This window comes from Aquarana catesbeiana, linkage group LG02 (genome assembly GCF_042186555.1).
Source record: "Aquarana catesbeiana isolate 2022-GZ linkage group LG02, ASM4218655v1, whole genome shotgun sequence".
In the NCBI taxonomy this organism is placed as follows: domain Eukaryota; kingdom Metazoa; phylum Chordata; class Amphibia; order Anura; family Ranidae; genus Aquarana; species Aquarana catesbeiana.
The window spans coordinates 535102575-535124521 of record NC_133325.1 but is presented as its reverse complement, the minus strand read 5'-3'; the positions used below and the strand labels follow the sequence as shown (position 1 = coordinate 535124521).

The 21947-nt window shown below is 46.9% G+C and overlaps 1 protein-coding gene across 4 annotated transcripts in view; it reads right to left on the bottom strand.

Annotated features, from left to right (window-relative positions):
- The window catches only part of SLC6A17 (solute carrier family 6 member 17), a 1431819-nt gene that overhangs the window by 1336724 nt on the left and 73148 nt on the right, over positions 1-21947 (bottom strand). For 2 of the 4 annotated variants that reach the window (XM_073615860.1, XM_073615858.1), the window contains exon 2: positions 11089-11219. The exons of the other annotated variants lie outside the window; for them this stretch is intronic. The gene's annotated coding sequence lies outside the window, so the exon portion shown is untranslated. The remainder of the gene's footprint in view (positions 1-11088; positions 11220-21947) is intronic. 4 annotated transcript variants of the gene reach the window in all.

Sequence of the window (21947 nt, the reverse complement as noted above, 5' to 3'; positions counted from 1 at the left end):
AGTGGTGAGAGTGGGCAGCCCTGCCTTGTGCCCCACTCTATGGGGAAAGGATGTGAGCAAAAGCCAGCGTATGAGACAAAGGCTTTGGAGTTCGAGTATAAAGCTGAAGTCCACTGCATAAAGTGCTCACCAAACCCCCATCGGCATAAGATGAAGTTCAAGTAAGGCCATGAAACTGTGTCAAAAGGCTTACGAATGTCTAGGGAGATGAAGCAAGATGGGATGTGGCGTGTGCGAGCATCATGAGACAGAAGTGTCGCGCATCGAATGTTATCGCCTGCTTGGCGAGAAGGGATGAACCCAATCTGGTCTCTGTGTATTAAGGAGCCGATGTAGGGATTAAGACGGATGGACAGGATTTTTGCCAGGATATTTTTTTCCAAATAACATTTTATTATTGTCTGTATTTGTGATACAAAATAAAGAAGTACACAATTTCAAAGGTACAGATCGTAGTATGCATCACTACTTTCAGATAATTACTCATGAATTCTAATGCTATGCTTAAGGACAGTGGTAGTTATTTATCTAGCGCTATCATTTTGTCAAATATGCATCGCTGATTCATTCAATAAACTGTAACAGCTTGTATGTAGCTGTTATGCCCCGTACACACGGTCGGATTTTCCGATGGACAATGTCCAATCGGAGCGTGTTGTCGGAAATTCCGACCGTGTGTTGGCGCCATCGGACATTTTCCATCGGATTTTCCGACACACAAAGTTGGACAGCAGGAGATAAAATTTTCCGACAACAAAATCCGATCGCGTCAATTCCGACCGTGTGTGGCCTGTTCCGACGCACAAAGTGCCACGCATGCTCAGAAGAAATTCCGAAACGGGACAGCTCGTTCTGGTAAACTTAGCGTTCGCAATGGATACAGTACTTTCGTCACGCTGCAATGTTAAAAATGGTTTAATACAGCGCACTCTCTTCTTCTTTATAATGTGACAAGAATTAAGTCGTTTTGCTGCTCATATTCACACACACTTCTCACAAACTTTTATTTGTGTTTTTTTAGTGGGATTCCCTGAATATATTGTTATTAGTTGTCACATCTGACAGTTTTATATTTTTTAATTTTTTTTTATTTCGGATTTTAAGCCTTTTTTTTTCTTTAATGTTTGAATTTTTATTTTTACTCCAGAATATTTTTGGGTGTGTTTTGTGTGTCAAGTTACCCCAACACCATTGATATCTTTTATTATTTAATCTCAAGGAGATTGTTTGGTGTTGGTGTCCCTTGTTCATTTCACATTGTATATTTGAAATGTACCTGAATCCTCACAAACAAACTGTCCTTTTTGAAGTAAAACACATAGGAGAGTATAATTCAAAACAAAAATCCTTTATTAAGGGCTCAGAACCAAACAAAGAGGAAGGCAACACTGGATCAACAGGAGAAATTAATGAAGCCTGGGACCCCCACGGCAGACATCAATTCTTCAACATCAAAATTGGTGGCCTGAGGAGTCCATATGTAAGGGAGGGCAGTCTGGTCCGGGATTCGCAGAGATCTGGAAAGCAGCAGATGACATGTGTGTCCCCAGGCTGTGGTACCACAAGAGGCTGCATCTTTTGGCCGACCAGACTGAACCCAGGGCATGGAGGAGGCAGGAGGAGGAGTAGGACCTGGAGGAGGAGGAGGACTGGGGGGACCTTGAGGAGGACTGGGGGGACCTGGAGGAGAGGGAGGAGGACCTGCAGGAGGAGGAGGAGGACCATCCCAAAGATGTGTGTGAGGTGTAATTTGGCCCCTCATACCTTTCTCCAGAGCCTCCGATATGAGGGCCTCACACAAGACTTTTTGGCCCTCCTCCATCCTCTGCATTTTATAGGCTATGAAGGCAGCAATGTTCTCCTCCATGGTGTGGGGTGCTCCCAGGACCTCTGTAGCCCTCCAAAAGAATGCTATAGCAGCCTCCTCTAGGGTACTCCTCCTACTGCCACTTTCTCTTTTCAGGGGGGGTGGAGGGACCTGCAGATCAGCCAGCCGGCTCGGCCCGGCCACCTCCTGGCTGAGACTTCCCTGTGTATGAAAAAGGGACATAGTTTTAGTTTTTGCATCATCAATCACAATCCTAAATTAGTACTCCCAACTAACATCTAGTTAACATCATTGATTGGACAAGCAGAAATATTTAGAGGAATGCTATACCTGGCTCAATCTGGGCTCCTCCACATGTGGCCTGGAAGGCCCAGGTTGGGCGTCAGAAGCCTCAGCCGGGGGGGGGGGAAGGAAGCGTGGAAGGAAGACTGGAGAGGGATGGCCTGGGTTCAGTCTGGCCTGCCAGAAAGTGAAGCCTGTCGTAGTACAACATCCTGGGGACATAGATGTCATCTGCTGCTCCGGGTCTCTGTGAATCCTGGACTTTCTTGCGCTCCCTTAGATATGTGCTCCTCAGGCAACCAATTAATATCTTTAAATAGGTGATGTCTGCCGTGGGGGTCACCTGCTTCACAATTTCACACAATTGCTCCAGTACTGCCTTCCTCTTTGCTTGGTTCTTGAAATGGGGGTGGGTAATCTCCCACAGACAGGGCAGCTCACTTAGCATCTCTATGAATACTGACATGAAGTCATTGTCTTTCATTAAGATATCCATGTTCACTGCAAGACACAACACAAGACAAAGCCTAATGTCAGACAAAACTCTCCTAATCTTGTTACAATATAGGCCTCAATCTAGAAGCAGTATAGGCACAAGTTTGTCTCTTACCTTCGTTATTACGATCGGCGCGTCCAATGCTCCTTCCTCCGCTCACAGATCGTACGTAATACGCACGCGTGTTACGCTTTATACACACTGCGCATGCGTGTAACTCCGCCCGCCCCTGACGTTCTTTCTAGTGTATTCCCCGCCCCTTTTTGTTCGGCGCAGTGGGTGAAGAGCAAATGGCGGAGTTACAACAGGTGCGTGCTAATTCTAGCAACGAGGAGGAGGAAAGCCCGGATCCAGGCACGTCCCGATCCAGAAGGAGACGTTTTAAGGCCACAAATATGTCGTTTGGGGAGATGTTGGAGATGGTCGACATCATGAGGAAGTCCGACTATGACGGAAAATATGGGCCTTACCCCAACCCCAACATCCGAAAGGCCAAGATCATGGCGAAAGTGGTCAGGAGTCTTGAGAGGAATTTCGGGGTACGAAGATCTAAAGATCAGCTCAGGAAGCGGTGGTCGGACCTGAAGTTGAGAGAGCCAGAGCAGTACCGAAAGATCCGGAGAGTGCTGCAAAAAAGTAAGTAGTTGTGCTGTGTTCCTATTCTTTCTGTCTTTATTACGTTCGTTCTGCTCCATATGCTTTTATTAATTGTAACGTTTAAAAAGGTCAACTTTAATGTTCATGGGCCCATTATTCGTTCGTATCAAACATTTTTCTTTCGGCCTCTAGAACACCATTGTTTAGGCCATATGCATTTTCACACATTTTTGGGGGCCTACTTGGATGCCAAATATTTGTTTGTGTAGATGGGTTTGTTACTAGAATGAAATGCAAACTAGATTGTGTGTAAGGAGAGGACACTGAGCAGCTGTTTTCACATCTGGACACTGGAGCACTAGTGTGGGACACAAAAACGCCATTTTTATTAGGGGGGGGGGGCACACAGGTGCTCCAGTGTATACTATAGGGGGGGCTACATCTGTGAAGCTTGTACTAAACAGGTAAAGTATTGCAGCTTGACAAAGGGCAATAAAAAATATACATCTTGGAACTCGGCTAAAATAGACAATTGTACCCCACTTCCAAGCAATGTTTCCTATTTCTAGTTCTGCCATCAAATATCTGTGTGCTAATTATACCATTTTTGTTTTACATAGGGGAGAAAAGACTCGGACACCCCTCATCCCAGGAGACCAGAGACCCCCCCCCCCGGAAGAAGGGGAAATACCAACCCAAGAAGCTGAGCAGGAGGAAGAAGAAGACGTGGTGGAGATTGGCACCACAACAGGTGAGTGTCTGCGACCACAGGCTCAGGTAAAAGAGATGGATGGTGGCAGATTTTTGAGACCTTTTTTTTTGTTCTTTATCTCTTTTTAGGTGATCGTGATCCAGAACGCTTTACATCTGAAAGTGCCCAGATACTGATCGGGGAGATCATGGGGTGTAATCTCCAATTGCAAAACATCCAGCAACAAATCAGTGATGTTATTAAAAAAAATAATAACATCATTGATGTTTTGGGGCGAATTTAAACCCCACAAAATCACCTGTTTTATCGTACAAAAATTTTTTCAATGTTTAGAAAAGCCAAATTTGGAGGATGCACACAGTGTGCCAACGTGTGCTATCTGCCATCACGGGAGATCAATGGACGCGTTTTGGGGGTGCAACCCCTTCCTCAATTATAAAGTAGCGTTGAGGAAGGGCTTGCTCCCCCAAAACACGTCCCTTGATACCCCCTGATGGCAGATAGCACATGTTGACATTCGTAAATTGGTGTGCATCTTCCAAATTTGGCTTTTCCAGGGCTGATTTCCCCCCATCTGAACGCTATATCAAACCCAGTTCCTAAATACTGATGTCTGATATAGCCTTCAGGTTTTACCATATGTGAACTTTTTGGCTTTCTTGTTGGTTTTACACAGGCCTGTTTTATCTGAAATGGATATTTCGATTTTTGATAATGCTACTGCAAACATTGTTATACAACAAACATGTTGGTTTGTTTTAAAAACCTTTGGGAAATGCACATGTGATTGTGCAGGTATAAAAAAGTGCCTTACTCAAGAATGTGTGGATTATTGTCTCAACACTACAACACTTTTGGGGTGATGTAATTGCTGTTTTATGCAAAAATGGGGGTTATTTCCTAAGGGCAAATACACTTTGCACTACAAGTGCAGGTTCAGTGCAGTTGCAAGTGCACTTGTAGTGAAATGTGTTTTTGCATTTAGGAAGTACCAGCCAACACTGTTTTTTATAAGGTTACCCAATCACGACATTTTCTGCACTCAACACATTTCTGTCAGGGTCAGCTAAAACAAACACAAGCAGTAAATGTCCACAAAGAATTTCTTTTGGTTGTTTTTTATTTGAAAAAGGTGTCACAGATTGTCTGCCATATTGATAGCCCCCCCTACCCGCAAAGAACTCCAGGTAGCGTAACCGGACATCACGGGCATTCAGGGAGGGCAAGCCAGGACGGCCACTTTCAAGCGCCGTCAGTGTTGATGGATTAGGGATTCCGGCCTCAGGCCCAACTGAGCCAGCATAGTTGGCTGAATGTTTTCTTAAAAAATTATGGAGAACACAGCAGGCAAGTATTATATGGTTCAGTTTATACTCCGCCATATGGATGGGTGTCAGAAATAATCGGAACCGGCTGGCCAGGATTCCAAATGTGTTCTCCACCACTCTTCGGGCTCTGGCCAACCGGTAATTAAAAACCCTCTGTTCCGGGGTGAGGGTCCTCATCGGGAATGGCCGCATCAGGTGGTCCCCCAGCGCAAATTCTTCATCAGCAACGAACACAAATGGGAGACCTTCAACATTGTCCTCTGGAGGTGGCAAGTCCAAGCTGCCATTCTGGAGACGCCTGTAGAACTCCGTCTGGGCGATCACTCCACCATCGGACATCCGGCCATTCTTCCCCACGTCCACATACAAGAACTTGTAATTAGCCGACACCACCGCCAACATCACTATAATATTAAACCCCTTGTAATTATAATAGTACGACCCTGAGTTGGGTGGTGGGACGATGTGGACGTGTTTCCCATCAATTGCCCCTCCGCAGTTAGGAAAGTCCCACCGCTGGGCAAAGTGGGAGGCCACAGTCTGCCATTCCTGTGGCGTTGAAGGAAACTGTTGAGGAAAAAATAATAAACATTACTATTTTTTCAAAGATACATGGCAAGCAGATTATACACAAACATTATGGGGCAACCTCCAGATAGCATTTACTAAGGGGAATTTAACAACAACAAAGTATAAGGTACACCTATCATATTCCCCCTCCCCCCCTCTCATGGGCCATTTCTAACATTATAGGGGGGGGGGGGGACTCTTGGTCAGGTAACCCTCTTCACTTCATTGAGAGATTAATGCCTAAATACAGGGTATTACTTGGAACAGCCCCTCCTTAGTTACACTATTGGCAGACCACTGGACAGGTAAGAAGTGTCATAATACAAAGATATAAATACACACTGTACACATTTGAGGACATTTGAACATTCTGCTATTACCTATCAAGATAATAATAGGATACAAAAACTTTAAACAGTACCATTGGAAAGTATACAAGCAGGCCCTTGCACTACATGCTTTGGGGAATTCATCCATAAATCTGACCAGTAAAGAGGTGGGTATAGTGTGTATGGGTTTGGCAAAGTCAGCAGATAGATGATTGAGGATAGAGAATTGGGATCAGCTGACTTAGCAGTTGGGGGAGGGAGGGTTACAAAAAATTTGGGGACACCACAAAAAAAAGCCTCTGGCCTGAATTTAAATCAAAAATAACATTTCCAAACATTTTAGGGGGTGTTTGGGGTAAAGCACTACTATGGAGCTGATAAAATACATTGTTAAGTGACTACATGAGGTGAATATAGGCCAGGAAAGACCATGCTCGGGAGGTTATTGAAGGGCAAATATGTATGAAGGACATAAAATAATAATTACCTAAAAATCCAGCATGCATGAGAACAAAGGGGACATTCACAGAATATTACAATCATGGTAATTAGGGAATGAGGGAAGAAATACAATATATTATCAAACATTCAATACAATAAAATGTGATATAAAAGGATAAAAATCTTACCTTCATATACTCCTTCTGCAGGACCTGGATGATGGCAGAACAGGTCTCTGGGATAATGATCCCCAGAGCCTGGGGGGAGATGCCTGTCGAGAACTTGAGGTCCTGCAGGCTTCTTCCTGTGGCCAAATACCGCAAGGTAGCGACCAACCTCTGCTCCGGAGTGATGGCTTGCCTCATGCAGGTATCCTGCCTGCTAATATAGTGGGTCAGCGAAGCCAACAAACGGTGAAATACGGGGTCCGTCATCCTGAGAAAGTTCCTGAAATCATCAGGATTATTCTCACTGATCTCACGGAGCAAAGGCATATGACAGAACTGGTCACGCTGAAGCAACCAATTCTTGGTCCATGAACTCCTCCCCACCCTATTCATGGACTGGACTTGTGTCAAGGTCAGGACCCCAACACCAAGCCCCCGCACAGCACGAACTCTACGAGGAGTACGCATACGAAACATGGCTAGAAAACGGTCGGCTGCTCAGAACGAAGTAACAAAAGGCACTGAAGAACAGCAAGGCCTGTGAAGAACGACCTGAAAAACAGCAACGAGCGGGCAAGATCGCACAGAAAACTCTGATACGAACTGACTGCACGCACTGAAGAGCAGATACAAACCCACAAGCACAAACTGAACGGCAGAAAACGATCTGAAAGCCACGAGTCTGAAAAAGCGCGAATCGTCTCTCACCAAACTTTTACTAACACGAGATTAGCAAAAGGAGCCCAAAGGGTGCCGTGCTTGGTTCTGAACCGGCCTTTTCTAGTCTCGTCGTACGTGGTGTACATCACCGCGTTCTTGGCGATCGGAAATTCCGACAACTTTGTGCGACTGTGTGTAGGCAAAACAAGTTTGAGCCAACATCCGTCGGAAAAAATCCTAGGATTTTGTTGTCGGAATGTCCGAACAAAGTCCGACCGTGTGTACGGGGCATGAGTCACAAGAATACTCTATATGAAGGGAAGGAGGGGGAAAAAGGAAGAAGGGGGAAAGAAGTCATCAAAGTAGCCTTTTTTTTTACCTGATCATGGTGGGTCCTCCCGAAGGTGCCACAGCTCCCAGACCTTATTATGTGCCTCCAGTCTGTCCTGTATCCTAGCCATCATTTTCTCCATCAATTCAACATCCTTTATTCTGGAGAAAAAGGGCCTCAGGGGAAGGGGGGTGCGGCGTTTCCAGTTTAGAGCTATGAGACAGCGTGCTGCTGTGAGGACATGTCACTAATTTTTTATATTGTGTGGGGAGCTTTAGTGGTGACAGACCTAGTAGAAAAAAATTTGGGGTCACCAGGACCGAAATCTCAAGAAGGTGGGCCAATAACTGTTGGACCGTGGTCCAATATGGGGTGATTAGTGGGCAACTCCAATAGATATGGAGGAGAGTACCTTTCACCCCCTGACATCGCCAGCATCTAGTAGGATATATGGATAGATCGTAGTAGGATAGATGGCGTGGAGTACATCTGGGGTCATGTACATCCACAACCCTGCCCCCAGCTACATCACTAACCTAGTCTCAAAATACCAACCTAATCGCCCTCTCCGTTCCTCCCAAGATCTCCTGCTCTCTAGCTCCCTCATCACCTCCTCCGATATCCGCCTCCAGGACTTCTCCCGAGCCTCGCCCATCCTCTGGAATTCCCTACCCCAATCTGTCAGACTGTCTCCAAATTTATCCACTTTTAGGCGATCCCTGAAAACTTTCCTCTTCAGAGAAGCCTATCCTGCCTCCATCTAACAACTGCACTATTTTCTCCATTAGCTCATCCCCCACAGCTATTACCCTTTTGTATAACTTAACCCTCCCTCCTAGATTGTAAGCTCTAACGAGCAGGGCCCTCTGATTCCTCCTGTATTGAATTGTATTGTACTTGTACTGTCTGCCCTAATGTTGTAAAGCGCTGCGTAAACTGTCCGCGCTATATAAATCCTGTATAATAATAATAATGTACCAGAATAGGAGGATTTTGTATGTGTTTTCTTTATATAGTGTACATATTGAACTCTTTGCTGTTTGGGACCATATCACCCGCCACTGTTCTATGGGAATTTCCTCATTGAGGGGGATGGGGGGGGGATTGTAAGTTAGGGGCTATAGTAAATGCGTAATGTCGAATTTGCAAATACCCATAGAACACCTGTCGTGGTAGATCGAATTTGGTCTGAAGTTCGGCAACAATTTGCGTGACCTGGGGTCCACTAGGTTCCCAAAGTGAAATAGGTTCTGCGATGTCCACGGATACTACATCGGATGAGTGAGGCTATCTGGCACCTTGGGATTACAGACAAAAGAGGTCAGGAGCGATCTTTCAGATGACAACCCATGGGATTGTGAAAATTTGCGCCAGAGCCGCCTAAGTAGGTGACAGCAGCCGTTCGGGAGCTACCTCCACATTCGCACTCCAGATTAAGTTATTCAGGTGTGTCAGAGCTAGCCATATTTTTTAAATTTCTGTCCATTTGTTGTAGGACCGTTGGGTGAACCGTGAGGCAACTGCTCATAGCTGGGTTGCCTTATAGTAATTGATAAGGTTGGGAAATGCGAGGCCCCCGTCACTGCATGCTGCCATCAGTACCGACCTAGGTATTATATGTCTTTTGTAGTTCCAGATGTAGTGCAATAGGTCGGATTGAAGCTTTTTCAGGTGTTTGTAAGTAGCAGGTATGGGAAGTGTTTGGAAAAGATATAAAAGCTTTGGGAGGATCGTCATCTTTAACTGAAGCAATCCGCCCTAGGCCTTTTTCCGCACTTTCTTGGTATAGAGTGGAGAATTTTGGGGTGATTTGAATCCCCAGGTATTTCAGGGCAGCGGTTTTCCAGCTGTATGAAAAGTTGTTTTTTAAATGTGTGATCTCTGCTTCGGGATGTTAATAGGCAAGGCTTCTGATTTGGAGGTATTCCCCGCTCCATAGAGGTCTAGTTCCGCGTTCAGGATCAGAAGGGAAGTAAAAGAGGGAGAAAGGATTCATAATATTCGTAGGGCAATCCGCCCGCTCCTGGGGCTTTGTGAGATGGTAGGGATTGAATAGTCTGTTCTAATTCTTCGTCGGGGATCGGGGCGTTAAGTGACAGTAGGTCAGAGGGTTGGAGATGGGGGATCCCGCTTTGCTCCAGATACTGTCGCATACGATGGGTAAGGTCAGGAGAGGGGGGTTACATCTGCAAAGGTATGGACAATCTCTCTGGGGTGGGATAGCAAGTGGCCCGATTTGCTCTTAATCTGGTATGGGCAAGTGGGTGTTATTGCATCGTAGAACAATTGTTTCAGTCTGGTCAATGCTTTTTTCGACGTGGCCTAAGGCCAATTCGCTGAGGGTTGCACGTAGGTTACTTATCTTTTTAAGGAGAGATACTGTAGGGGTGAATTGTAGCCGACGTTCAAGGACTCAAAGTTCCCTCTCTGTTTGCAATTTTGTGGCCACTGTGTCTTTTTTCATTGCGGAGGACAGTGCCATGCACTTATCTCGGAGGACTGCCTTGTGGGCTTCCCAGAGTGTGGGGAGAGATATATCTGGGGTGTTGTTCTTCGCAAAATAGAATTTGAGGGTGGAGTTTAATTCTTCTCGTGCGGGGAGGTGTTGGAGGAGGAATGTGTTTAGTTTCCAGTTGGTCTATGGTTGGGGGTGCCTGGGTCTAATGTGAGCAGGATAGGGGCATGGTCCGACCATGAGATAGGGAGTATCTGTGCTGTGAGTGTTATTCTGAGTGTGGAGTTATTAACGAAAAAATAGTCAATGTGGGAGTGTGCGCGATGGGGGGCTGAGTAGAAGGTGAACTGCTGATCACCTGGGTGGAGAGCCCTCCAGCCATCAAAGAGTGTAACGTCTGGAGAGTTGTCGGAAGAGCTTCAATCTCTAAGGGCCCGAGTTGAAGTCCCCTCCCACCACAAGGATCCCGTGGTTTGACCGGAAAATGCGGGCAAATACCCTGGACAGAAAACTGTGTTTAGTGTTTGGGGAATATAGGGCACAGAAGGTGACCTCTTGTGTTTGCCAGAGTCCTCGCAGTATGATAAAGTGACCATGAGGGTCGCAGTAGTGTGCCGAGCAGGGAAAGGGGGACCCGCGTTTAATGAGTATGGCAACTCCAGCTTTTTTATGGGGACCCGATGAGAGGAAGATCTGGGAGTAGTATTTGGAGGCGAATGCAAAGGAGCCCCCTTTGTGAAAGTGAGTCTCCTGGACCAATATAACATCCGCTCCTGATTGTCTAAACTCCCTCAGTGCCAAATGTCTCTTTCTATTGGAATTTAGGCAGTGTACATTCAGAGATAAGATCTTAGCCATGGTGTTGGGTATAAGCAAGAGGATGTATGCATACCTGATGTGGATGTGGAGTTTCCGTAGGCTGAGGACTGGGAGCGGGCACTCTTTGGGAGGAGATCTAGGTTATCCTTGCAATCTGCTTGGCAAGCCAGACGATGAACGGAAAGAAGAGAGGAGGAGTGGAGGCTGAAAAAGAGGAAAATGGTTAGTGCAAGAAAACAGGGGGAGCAAGGAGCAAACATTTTCATAAAACCTTGAGAGGCTAACGAGCCTAGGTTAATACGGTTTCCCAGGTGCTCCCTCGACCCCGAACCAAATGGATGGGCCGGGGGCACAGGAGAGCCCTAAACTGGTCAAAGAGTACAAATGAACTTCAGATAGCTCTAAGCTATGCTATAAACCAGGGGGGGGGGGGGGGGTGATAGGTGTGTGAGAGAAAACCACACTCTTAAGTCTCATCCGAGACGTGCCCTTAGAATAAACTGGGGGTTAACGCTGGGGCACTATAGGCTGAAAAATGTCCAGGGCTGATTAATCTTCTGTGTCTAAGTTGCAGGTTCTTGCTGCATTGATCTGGAGCTGTAGTTAATATAGTTCAGCTGCTTTTGTGCTTGGCGCATCTGCGGGGAGTGTCCGTGTTCCGAGGATGGTTAGAAGGAGGGACTTTCTGCCAGACTGTGGGTGGCATTGGTGGTGTAGTCACTAAGTCCCAATCCGGTAGTTGGGGGGTTTTATCTCCAGGACATCACAGAAGGCAAGTAGATCTTCTGGGAACCGTAGAATGGCGAATTAGCCTTGGTGTTTTGCAGTGAGGCTGAAGGGGAACCCCCCATCGGTAGGGGATGGATTCTTCTTGCAGTGTGTGCAGTAAGGGTTGGAGAAGTCTGCGTTATTGCAGGGTGATCCAGGAAATGTCGGGGGAAAATAATTTTATTTGGACACCGTCAAATGTCACTTTGCGTGCCAGGCGGGCTTGCCGCATAATTTCTTCTTTGAGGGGGTAGGAGCTAATCCTGCATAAGATATCTCTCGGCTTAGAGGTGGCTCCCTTGGGACGTAGGGCTCGGTGGGCTCTGTCCATTTCTATGTGTTTTGCAGGGGGTTTGCCTAGTAGGTTATTGAATACGGTCTGCAGGGTCGATTGCAGGTCTTTGGAGTCCTCTGGTTCTGGTACGCCTCTTACTCGGATGTTGTTTTTGTGTCCCCTATTGTCTAGGTCTTCTACATGTCGCTGCATGTCTCTGAGCAGGGATCGATGGTCCGCTCCCTGGAGTTGTGTCCTGCGCACAGCCAGTTTTGTTTCCTGAATTTCTTCTTCGGCCATTTCTACTCTATCTGCGAGGTATTTAAGGCCTGATTGGAGTACCTGGATTTCTGAGGGACAGGTGGATTTCACATCCTCTATTAATTGCCTGAAGTCCTCTTTTGTTGGCATTGCTTGCAGATAAGGTGCCACTGGGGGGTAAAGGGGGTACTTGAGCAGGCCCGTAGGACTGGGGGGGTGATGGTGAGTAGGATTGCAGTAGTTGGGGGCTCGTTGTAGCCATGCCAGAGGCCTGGTGTAGTTTAAATACCGGAGGGTCCCACGGCTCTGACCATGTTGGGGCCTGTCCTGGCTGGGGGGCTTCACACTGTGTGCCCCTGGTGGAAGGGGGGCCAGGGAGCGGGCCTTTTGTACGTATGTAGCCCTTTGGGCTGGCTGCACTCTGGATGAGCTAGAATCCCTTGAGCGGACAGTCTCTGTGCTTTGGGGGGGTGAGGAAGCAGCCGAGGTGCCTCTTGAGGTGTCTGGCTGGGGGGGTATGCGGGGCCTGGTAAGGCCGGGAAGTCCAGGGAAAAGTCTGAGGAGGTAGGGGATCCAGGGTCTGTCCCATGGACGCAGGGGTCTGAGGCTGTCCTCAGCAGCCTCGGGAATGCTTCTGAGCACTGTGTGTAATGCTGGAGGGGGGGTCAGACATGGCGTTCTGCTGCCCACGTGGTGAGGCCTCTGGGGAGGTGGGAGGGGGACTCACCACTCCGGAGTGTAGGGCGGACTCTACGGGGCCTGTAGCAGACAGCGGGGGACCTATGGAGGTCCGATGCATGGAGGGAGCTGAGGGAGAGAGCTGCATGGGAGTCCGGGAGAGAGCTGCATAGGCGTCCGTGGTCATCTTGATCGCTCCGCCTAGTGCCATGTCCGGCGGATAAAAGAAGGTTCGGAGGTCTGTGGAGGAGCTGGAGGGGGCTGTGATGTGCCCCGGGCTTTAGATGAGCGGGTAGTCTTCGATCTGCCCATGTAGGTGCAGTGGATCATCCCCGATTGTGCCGTTTATGCTGCGGGCTGAGAGAGCTGGGAGATCAGGCAACCATCTAGGTCGGCTTCCGGGTTTAGGATCGAAATGGGTCTAAAGTTAGACCAGGCCAAATCATCCGTGTGGGGTTTGGGGATCACGGAGATAGCAGCTGTTAGGGATTCAATGGAGTGGCCATCCAAGAGGGAGTTATATGCCTCCAGTAGGAGGGGGGAGAGAGTATCAGTAAACTTCTTATAGTAGGTCGCGGATAGGCCGTCCGGACCTGGGCATTTGTGCAGCTTTAGAGAATTGATCGCTAAGAGTATTTCATCCGTTGTGATTGGCCTATCAAGGTTTTCACAACGCTCAGGGTTGAGAGCAGGCATTTGTAGGGAGAGAAGGGAGTCCACGTGCCTGACCAAAGGTTTTGGGGTCTCGATAAAGTTCAGTGAGTCGTCTGCGGAACTCCTTTATAATTTTTAGGGGGTTGCTGGAATATGAATTAGCAGATAATTTAAGCCTGATTTAAGCCTGATGGGTTTGGGGGTATGTTCGGCTCTAAGTGCTCAGAGTGCTAGGGCCAAGAAGATGTCAGGTTTGTTTGCCTTCATATATAAGGTGTGCCTAGATTTCCGTAGGATTTTTTCTGCCTCTTCTGTCAAAAAAAGGTCTAATACTAGGCATGCTTTTTCGAGATTGCTTTGATTAGCAGAAGAGGGACAGGATTGTAAAGTTGCTGAAGTTTTAAAGAACTACTTTCCAGAAGCTTTTGTTGGACGTGTTTCTCCTTGAGCAGGTAAGAGGCTTGACTGATACAAACCCCTCTAATGACGGGTTTATGGGCTTCCCATAATTTAGTGGAGATATGTCGGTGGATGTGTTATTTGCTACATAATCTTTGATTGCTATTTCAATGTCCATTCTATGGGTAGGGTTAGCCAAAGTACTATCATTAATATACCAGGCAGTGTGGGTTGGCCTAGGGATGAGAGAGGAGAATGACACAAAAACCACATTATGGTCTATCTGGGACGTTCTCCTCATGGCATCCTCCAAGATGGCACCGGCCCCCGCCTCCTGTTCAGAGACATTACAGGCGCCACACACCTCCCTGCAATCCATTGAAGGTGTATGGGATAATAGAAGAGGCCAGGAGTAGGGGGGAGGAGCCGACTGTTAGGAAGATGTGGTCTATACGAGAGAATACTTTATGTGGATGCGAATTGTGGGTATATTGGCGCCATGCAGGGTTTTGTTCTCTCCAGGCGTCTAAGAGTCAGAATTGGTTTAAGAGTCGTTGGAAAGGGAGACGGTTGTGTCTTGGTGTGGAAGGGACTGTAGATTTATCGAGGAATGAGAATAAAACTTGGTTGGAGTCGCCACAGATTAGGAGGGTGCCCCTTTTATGTGATTCAACTACATTTAGCATATGAGAAAGAAATGAGATTGGGCGTTTATTGGGGGAGTAGTAAGAGACAATCGTAACTTCGCTATCAAGTAGGTGAACGGTCAGGATAAGGTAGTGTCCCTCCGGGTCCCTGATCGCCTCCAGGAGAGGGAAAGGGGTAGTACGGTGGAAAGCAATGAGCACCCCCCTCTTTTTTAGAGGAAGCTGAAGCTGTAAATGCTTGAGGGTATTGGTGGCCAAAAAATTTGGGTGTGGCTTGGGCTGTAAAGTGCGCCTCCTGTAAACAAACTACATGTGCCTTTGCGGAGGCAAATGTTCGAAAAGCCTTGGTGCGTTTATTGGGGGTGCTGAGACCCTGGGCATTAAGCGTGAGCACATTCAGTGGGGCCATGCCCCTAACAGAGGGGGTCTAAAGACCAGGTTAGATAGGAAGCCTGAGGTCTGACAACACGCCCCTTGGAGGAAGGTATGGGGAGGAGGTGCAGGGGTAGGAGAAGGGAGGGAGTCAAAAAAAGGGGGAGAAACAACAGGTGGGGAAGGGACTGCAGCAGGGGGTCAAAGGAGGAATAGGGGAGGAAGAGGGAGAGGAGGGTGCTAGATAGGGAGAAAAAATACCTGTGTGTTACAGTAGGGGAGGGAAAGATGTCCCCTGGTTAGTCAGAAAAAGTGACTACCTAGGACAAAGAATAAAAGAAAAGTAGCGGCTAGCTCATAAGTCAAGTTTTTGATGGATAAACAAAATTGTGATACTAAATTGTGATTCAAATTTTGCTGCAGCTGTAAAATTGTCCAATAATCGATAATAAAAAATCCTCCACAGTGATGAGTCTTCTACCAAAACTTTATCCTGAGTGTTCCCAGCACCACATGCAATGGCCGATTGGGTGACCCGAGTTCAGTAACCCGAAGTCTCAGGCCGGGATTGCAGGGAGGTGTGTGGCGCCTGTAATGTCTCTGAACAGGAGGCGGGGGCCGGTGCCATCTTGGAGGATGCCATGAGGAGAACGTCCCAGATAGATTTGGCTTTAGTTTTATGCTTGGAACCACCGTATACCTCACGGTCGGTTCCAGGTGTTCACGGGTGCTTGCCGCAATTGTTGTGACCCAGAGGAGGGACAGGTTGTGCTGCTATCGGGCAGTGTATTCCCCAAGGTCATGGAGCTCTAATCCAGCGCGTCAAGCCGGGACAACTCCGCGAATGTGGCCGCCACGTTTCAATTTTATTTTATTCTTCCAGCTGGAACCTGCAGCCAACCCAATTAATACTCCTATCCCACTTTGGTCACAGCTAACGATGGATTGAAGCCACACCTTGCCAATGCAACCCATCTCATTAACCACTCATTGTCCCACAACACACTGAAGGCCTATCGCACTGCTTGGAACACCTACTGCAGGTTTCCCAGCCTCATGCCCCAGAGCAACAACAGGTGACATTAGGCACGTCTTAGCCTTGTATCGCATTGCCACACGCAGCTGGCTCTTTCTTACAACACCATCAGGCTATACCTAGCTGGCATCCAGCATTTCCCATCCTAACAGGACCCCAGAAAGACATCTGTGTTTACGGCCCATACAGTAAGATCCCTCCTACGTGGCATCCAGAAACATCAGCCCACAGCCAACCAACATGTCTAAAATCCTTGCATGTTCCCCGTTCGGAGTTCTGCCCAGTCTAGTCATCCAAGCGGCCTTCTACAGCCTAGCCAATTCACCTTTCGTGGCACTGGCAGACAGATACTATACAGACACTACCTGACTTGCTTTCAAAACCATTACATTCTTCATCTTGCGGTCTCTAAAACTCAACAATCCGGACCTGGGGTCAACATCAACCTGTTTCAAACCAACAAAGCCTGCTGCCCAGTAACGGTACTCAACCGACTACTGTCTCACCTACCCAGCCAATCAGACTCTAGCCCATTGTTGCCTTTTCTGACCTGCCCCCTGAGTGGCAGCCAATTCATCAGGCACGTTAGGATCCTACTGGTCAACTTGGGTCTTGACCCCGTTTGGTGCTCCGGACATTCCTTCCGGATCGGAGCAGGCTCACCTGCATCTCAGCACGGAGTGTCAGACCATGTGATCAAGAAATTAGGCCGATGAAAATCGGCCTGCTTCGCTAGATACATTCCAAATCCTCATGTGGGAATGGCACAAGCCTTTACCAAGTTTGGCAATGATAACAGTATCAATAAAGAATTACTTCCCTATCTGGGTATTTTTTGCCCACTCAGGTCTATGTTATGTTGTAAGTCTTGACGTGTGTTTATATGATCCATATTTGTCTCGGTCATAGGTCCGCGACCTTAAATAAGAAGGCCAGTATGGTGGCCTGAATTTATAGGAGGAGCCCGGGTGGTATTTAAGCAAACCACTCTCCCATGCCCTTTGTCGGTTCCAGTGCATGATACCCTCCCATCCCCTTTTTCAGGGCACTTCTCAGCACATTCTTCTCCACAATCACCCATTACTTATCTTGGATATGCCCCCCTTTCTTGGCATACCGACCAGATGACCAAGGCACACCTCAGGTCTATGTTATGTTGTAAGTCTTGTCACGTGTTTATGTGATCCATATTTGTCTCAGTCATAGGGCCACGACCGTAAAAAAAAAAAAAAATATATATATATATACACACAATACACACACAGTATCTCACAAAATCGAGTACACCCCTCACATCTTTGTAAATATGTTATTATATCTTTTCATGTGACAACACTGAAAAAATTACACTTTGCTACAAATGTAAAGTAGTGAGTGTACAACTTGTATAACAGTGTAAATTTGCTGTCCCCTCAAAATAACTCAACACACAGCCATTAATGTCTAAACCGCTGGCAACAAAAGTGAGTACACCCCTAAGTAAAAATGTCCAAATTGGGCCCAATTAGCCATTTTCCCTCCCAGGTGTCTTGTGACTTGTTAATGTTATAGGGTCTAAGGTTTGAATGGGGAGCAGGTGTGTTAAATTTGGTGTTATCGCTCTCACTCTATCCTACTGGTCACTGGAAGTTCAACACGGGACCTCATGGCAAAGAACTCACTGAGGATCTGAAAAAAAAGAACTGTTGTTCTACATAAAGATGGCCTAGGCCAGTGATGGCGAACCTTGGCACCCCAGATGTTTTGGAACTACATTTCCCATGATGCTCATGCACTCTGCAGTGTAGGTTCACCATCACTGGCCTAGGCTATAAGAAGATTGCCAAGACCCTGAAACTGAGCTGCAGCACGGTGGCTAAGACCATACAACAGTTTAACAGGACAGGTTCTACCCAGAACAGGTCTCACCATGGTCGACCCAAGAAGTTGAGTGCACGTGCTCAGCGTCATACCCAGAGGTTGTCTTTGGGAAATAGACGTGTGAGTGCTGCCAGCATTGCTGCAGAGGTTGAAGGGGTGGGGGTCAGCCTGTCACTGCTCATACCATACCCCGCACACTGCATCAAATTGGTCTGCATGGCTGTCGTCCCAGAAGGAAGCCTCTTCTAAAGATGATGCACAAAAAGCCAGCAAACAGTATGTTAAAGACAAGCAGACTAAGGACATGGGTTACTGGAACCATGTTCTCTGGTCTGATGAGACCAAGATGTTATTTGGTTATTATTAAAAGTTTATTTGGTTCAGATGGTGTCAAGCGTGTGTGGCGGCAACCAGGTGTAATCCTCACCTGGTTGCCCCACACACACTTAACACCATCTGAACCAAATGTCTTGCCTACAGTTAAGCATGGTGGTGGGAGTGTCATGGTATGGGGCTGCATGAGTGCTGCCGGCACTGTGGAGCTACAGTTCATATGTACTGTGACATACTGACACAAAGTATGATCCCCTCCCTTCAGAAACTGGGCCGCAGGGCAGTAATCCAACATGATAATGACCGTAAACACACCTCCAAAACGACCACTGCCTTGCTAAAGAAGCTGAGGGTAAAGGTGATGGACTGACCAAGCATGTCTCCAGACCTAAACCCTATTGAGCAGCTGTGGGGCATCCTCAAACAGAAGGTGGAGGAGCGCAAGGTCTCTAACATCCACCAGCTCTGTGATGTCGTCATGGAGGAGGACTCCAGTGGCAACCTGTGAAGCTCTGGTGAACTCTATGCCCAAGAGGGTTAAGGCAATGCTGGAAAATAATGGTGGGCACACAAAATATTGACACTTTGGGCCCCATTTGGCCTTTTTTACTTAGGGGTGTACTCACTTTTGTTGCCAAAGACATTAGACATTAGACATTAATGGCTGTGTGTTGAGTTATTTTGAGGGGACAGCAAATTTACACTGTTATACAAGCTACACTCACTACTTTACATTGTAGCAAAGTGTAAATTCTTCAGTGTTGCCACATGAAAAGACATATAATATTTATATATATAATATTTACAAAAAATGTGAGGGGGATATATATATATATATATATATATATACACACACACTATATTACCAAAAGTTGTGGGACACCTGCCTTTAAATGCACATGAACTTTAATGGCATCCCAGTCTTAATCTATAGGGTTCATTATGGAGTTGTCCCACACTTTGCAGCTATACCAGCTTCAACTCTTCAGGGACGGCTGTGCACAATGTTTAGGAGTGTGTCTATTAGAATGTTTGACCATTCTTCCATTTGTGAGGTCAGGCACTGATGTGGACGAGAAGGCCTGGCTCACAGTCTCCACTCTTATGCCCTGTACACACGGTCAGATTTTCAGACGGAAAATGTGTGATAGGACCTTGTTGTCGGAAATTCCGACCGTGTGTGGGCTCCATCACACATTTTCCATCGGAATTTCCGACACACAAAGTTTGAGAGCTTGCTATAAAATTTTCCGACAACAAAATCCGTTGTCGGAAATTCCAATCGTGTGTACACAAATCCGACGCACAAAGTGCCACGCGTGCTCAGAATAAATTAAGCTACTGCCCCGTTTATAGTCCCAACGTACGTGTTTTACGTCACCGCGTTTAGAACAATTGGATTTTCCGACAACTTTGTGTGACCGTGTGTACGCAAGACAAGTTTGAGCCTAAATCCGTCAGAAAAAATCCATGTTGTCGGAATTGATTCATCCCAAAGGTGTTCTATTGGTTTGAGGTCAGGACTCTGTGCATGCCAGTCAAGTTCCTCCACCCAAAACCCGCTCACACATGTCTTTATGGACCTTGTTATGTGCACTGTTCCAAATCATTTGGTGGAGGGGGGATTATGGTGTGGGGTTGTTTTTCAGGGGTTGGTCTTGGCCCCCTTAGTTCCAGTGAAGGCAAATTTTAAGGCGTCAGCATACCAAGAAATTTTGGACAATTTAATGCTCCCAACTTTGCGGAAACAGTTTGGGGATGGCCGCTTCCTGTTCCAACATGACTGCGCACCAGTGCACAAAGCAAGGTCCACATGGATGAGCGAGTTTTGGGTGGAGGAACTTGACTGGCCTGCACAGAGTCCTGACCTCAAAACGATAGAACACCTTTGGGATGAATTAGAGCAGAGACTGCGAGCCAGACCTTCTTGTCCACATCAGTGTCTGACCTCACAAATGCGCTGCTGGATATTCATTCAAACATTCCCAAAGACACACTTCTAAACCTTATGGACAGCCTTCCCAGAAGAGTTGAAGCTGTTATAGCTGCAAAGGGTAGGCCAACTCATTACTGAACCCTATGAACTAAGACTTGGATGCCATTACAATTCATGTGCGTGTAAAGGCAGGCGTCCCAATAATTTTGGTAATATAGTGTATGTAAAATGGTAAAAATGCAGACTTCATGTTGTGAAGAGATGACATTTTTAGGGATTTTTGCGTTAAATACAAGGATCCCTCATAGACCTATGAGTGAGATGTCACTCATTTTTAATACTGAGGTTATGCCCCCTGCACAGCTGTAACAGCTGTAATTGTGATTCTAAATAAAGTCAGTTCTTGGTAGCAACAAGCAAGTGTCCTTGTTTGTGCTCAGAAAGGTTGGGATATCTGTATACAGACTGGGAGGAAGTGGTATATGACGGAAGCACTCAAGCGGAGTGTGGGACGTTCCGTGACAGTTTCTATGAGGTATAAATCCTGTATAACAATATAATAATAATGAGATAGGTGTCCCTGACTCCATACTCTAGATGGCAGCATACATGCCATCAATCCAAATATGTCAAAAGGTCAAACTATTGACTGTTATTGCCATAGCCTGGGTCCAGTGTTTGACAAAAGTTTCCGTAAGGCTGCATTTAAACCTGAGCGTTTTCAGCTCGTTAAACGCTTGTAAAGCTTTTAATAGTTACAGTTTCTTCTGGGAAAGCTGTCCACAAGGTTTAGGTGTGTGTCTTTGAGAATTTTTGACCATTCTTTCAGAAGCGCATTTGTGAGGTCAGGCACTGATGTGGATGAGAAGGCCTGGCTCACAGTCTCCACTCTAATTCATCCCAAAGGTGTTCTATTGGGACGAGGTCAGGACTCTGTGCATGCCAGTTCCAGTTAAGTTCCTCCACCCCAAACTCGCTCATCCATGTCTTTATGGACCTTGCTTTGTGCACTGGTCCAAATCATTTGGTGGAAAGGGATTATGGTGTGGGGTTGTTTTGCAGGGGTTGGGCTTGGCCCCTTAGTTCCAGTGAAGGCAACTTTTAAGGCGTCAGCATACCAAGCATTCTCAGAAGTGTTGAAGCTGTTGTAGCTGCAAAGGGTAGGCCAACTCAATATTAAACCCTATGGACTAAGACAGGGATGCCATTAAAGTTCATGTGTGTGCAAAGGCAGGCTTCCCAATAATTTTTGTAATATAGTATATATTATATATACATACAGTCAGATTTTGTGCTTTCAACAGACAACATAGAAAAACATCTGATGTAATCTTTCAGGATTAAACATTAGTTTCTTGCAGGAACATCTCTTTAGAGCGGAATTCCACTCAAAAGTGGAACTTCTGCTTATCCGCCTCCTCCCCCTCTCCTGTGCCACATTTGGCACCTTTCGGGGGGGGGGGGGGGGGAGTAGACGTTTTTGACAGGTACCGTTCCCCACTTCCAAGAGACGGGGGCGCGGTGCCGTCTCTCAGAAGTTTGGCCCCTCCTCCTTCCTCCGTTGCCGAATCAATTAGAAACGCAGCGCGCTTCGTGCATGTGCAGTAGGGAAAGGCTTCACTGCTGGGTTCTCTTACCAGGAATGGAGGTGGCTGCACCAGACAGCCGATCCGAAGATCGGCTGGGGTGCCGACATCGCGGGATCCCTGGACAG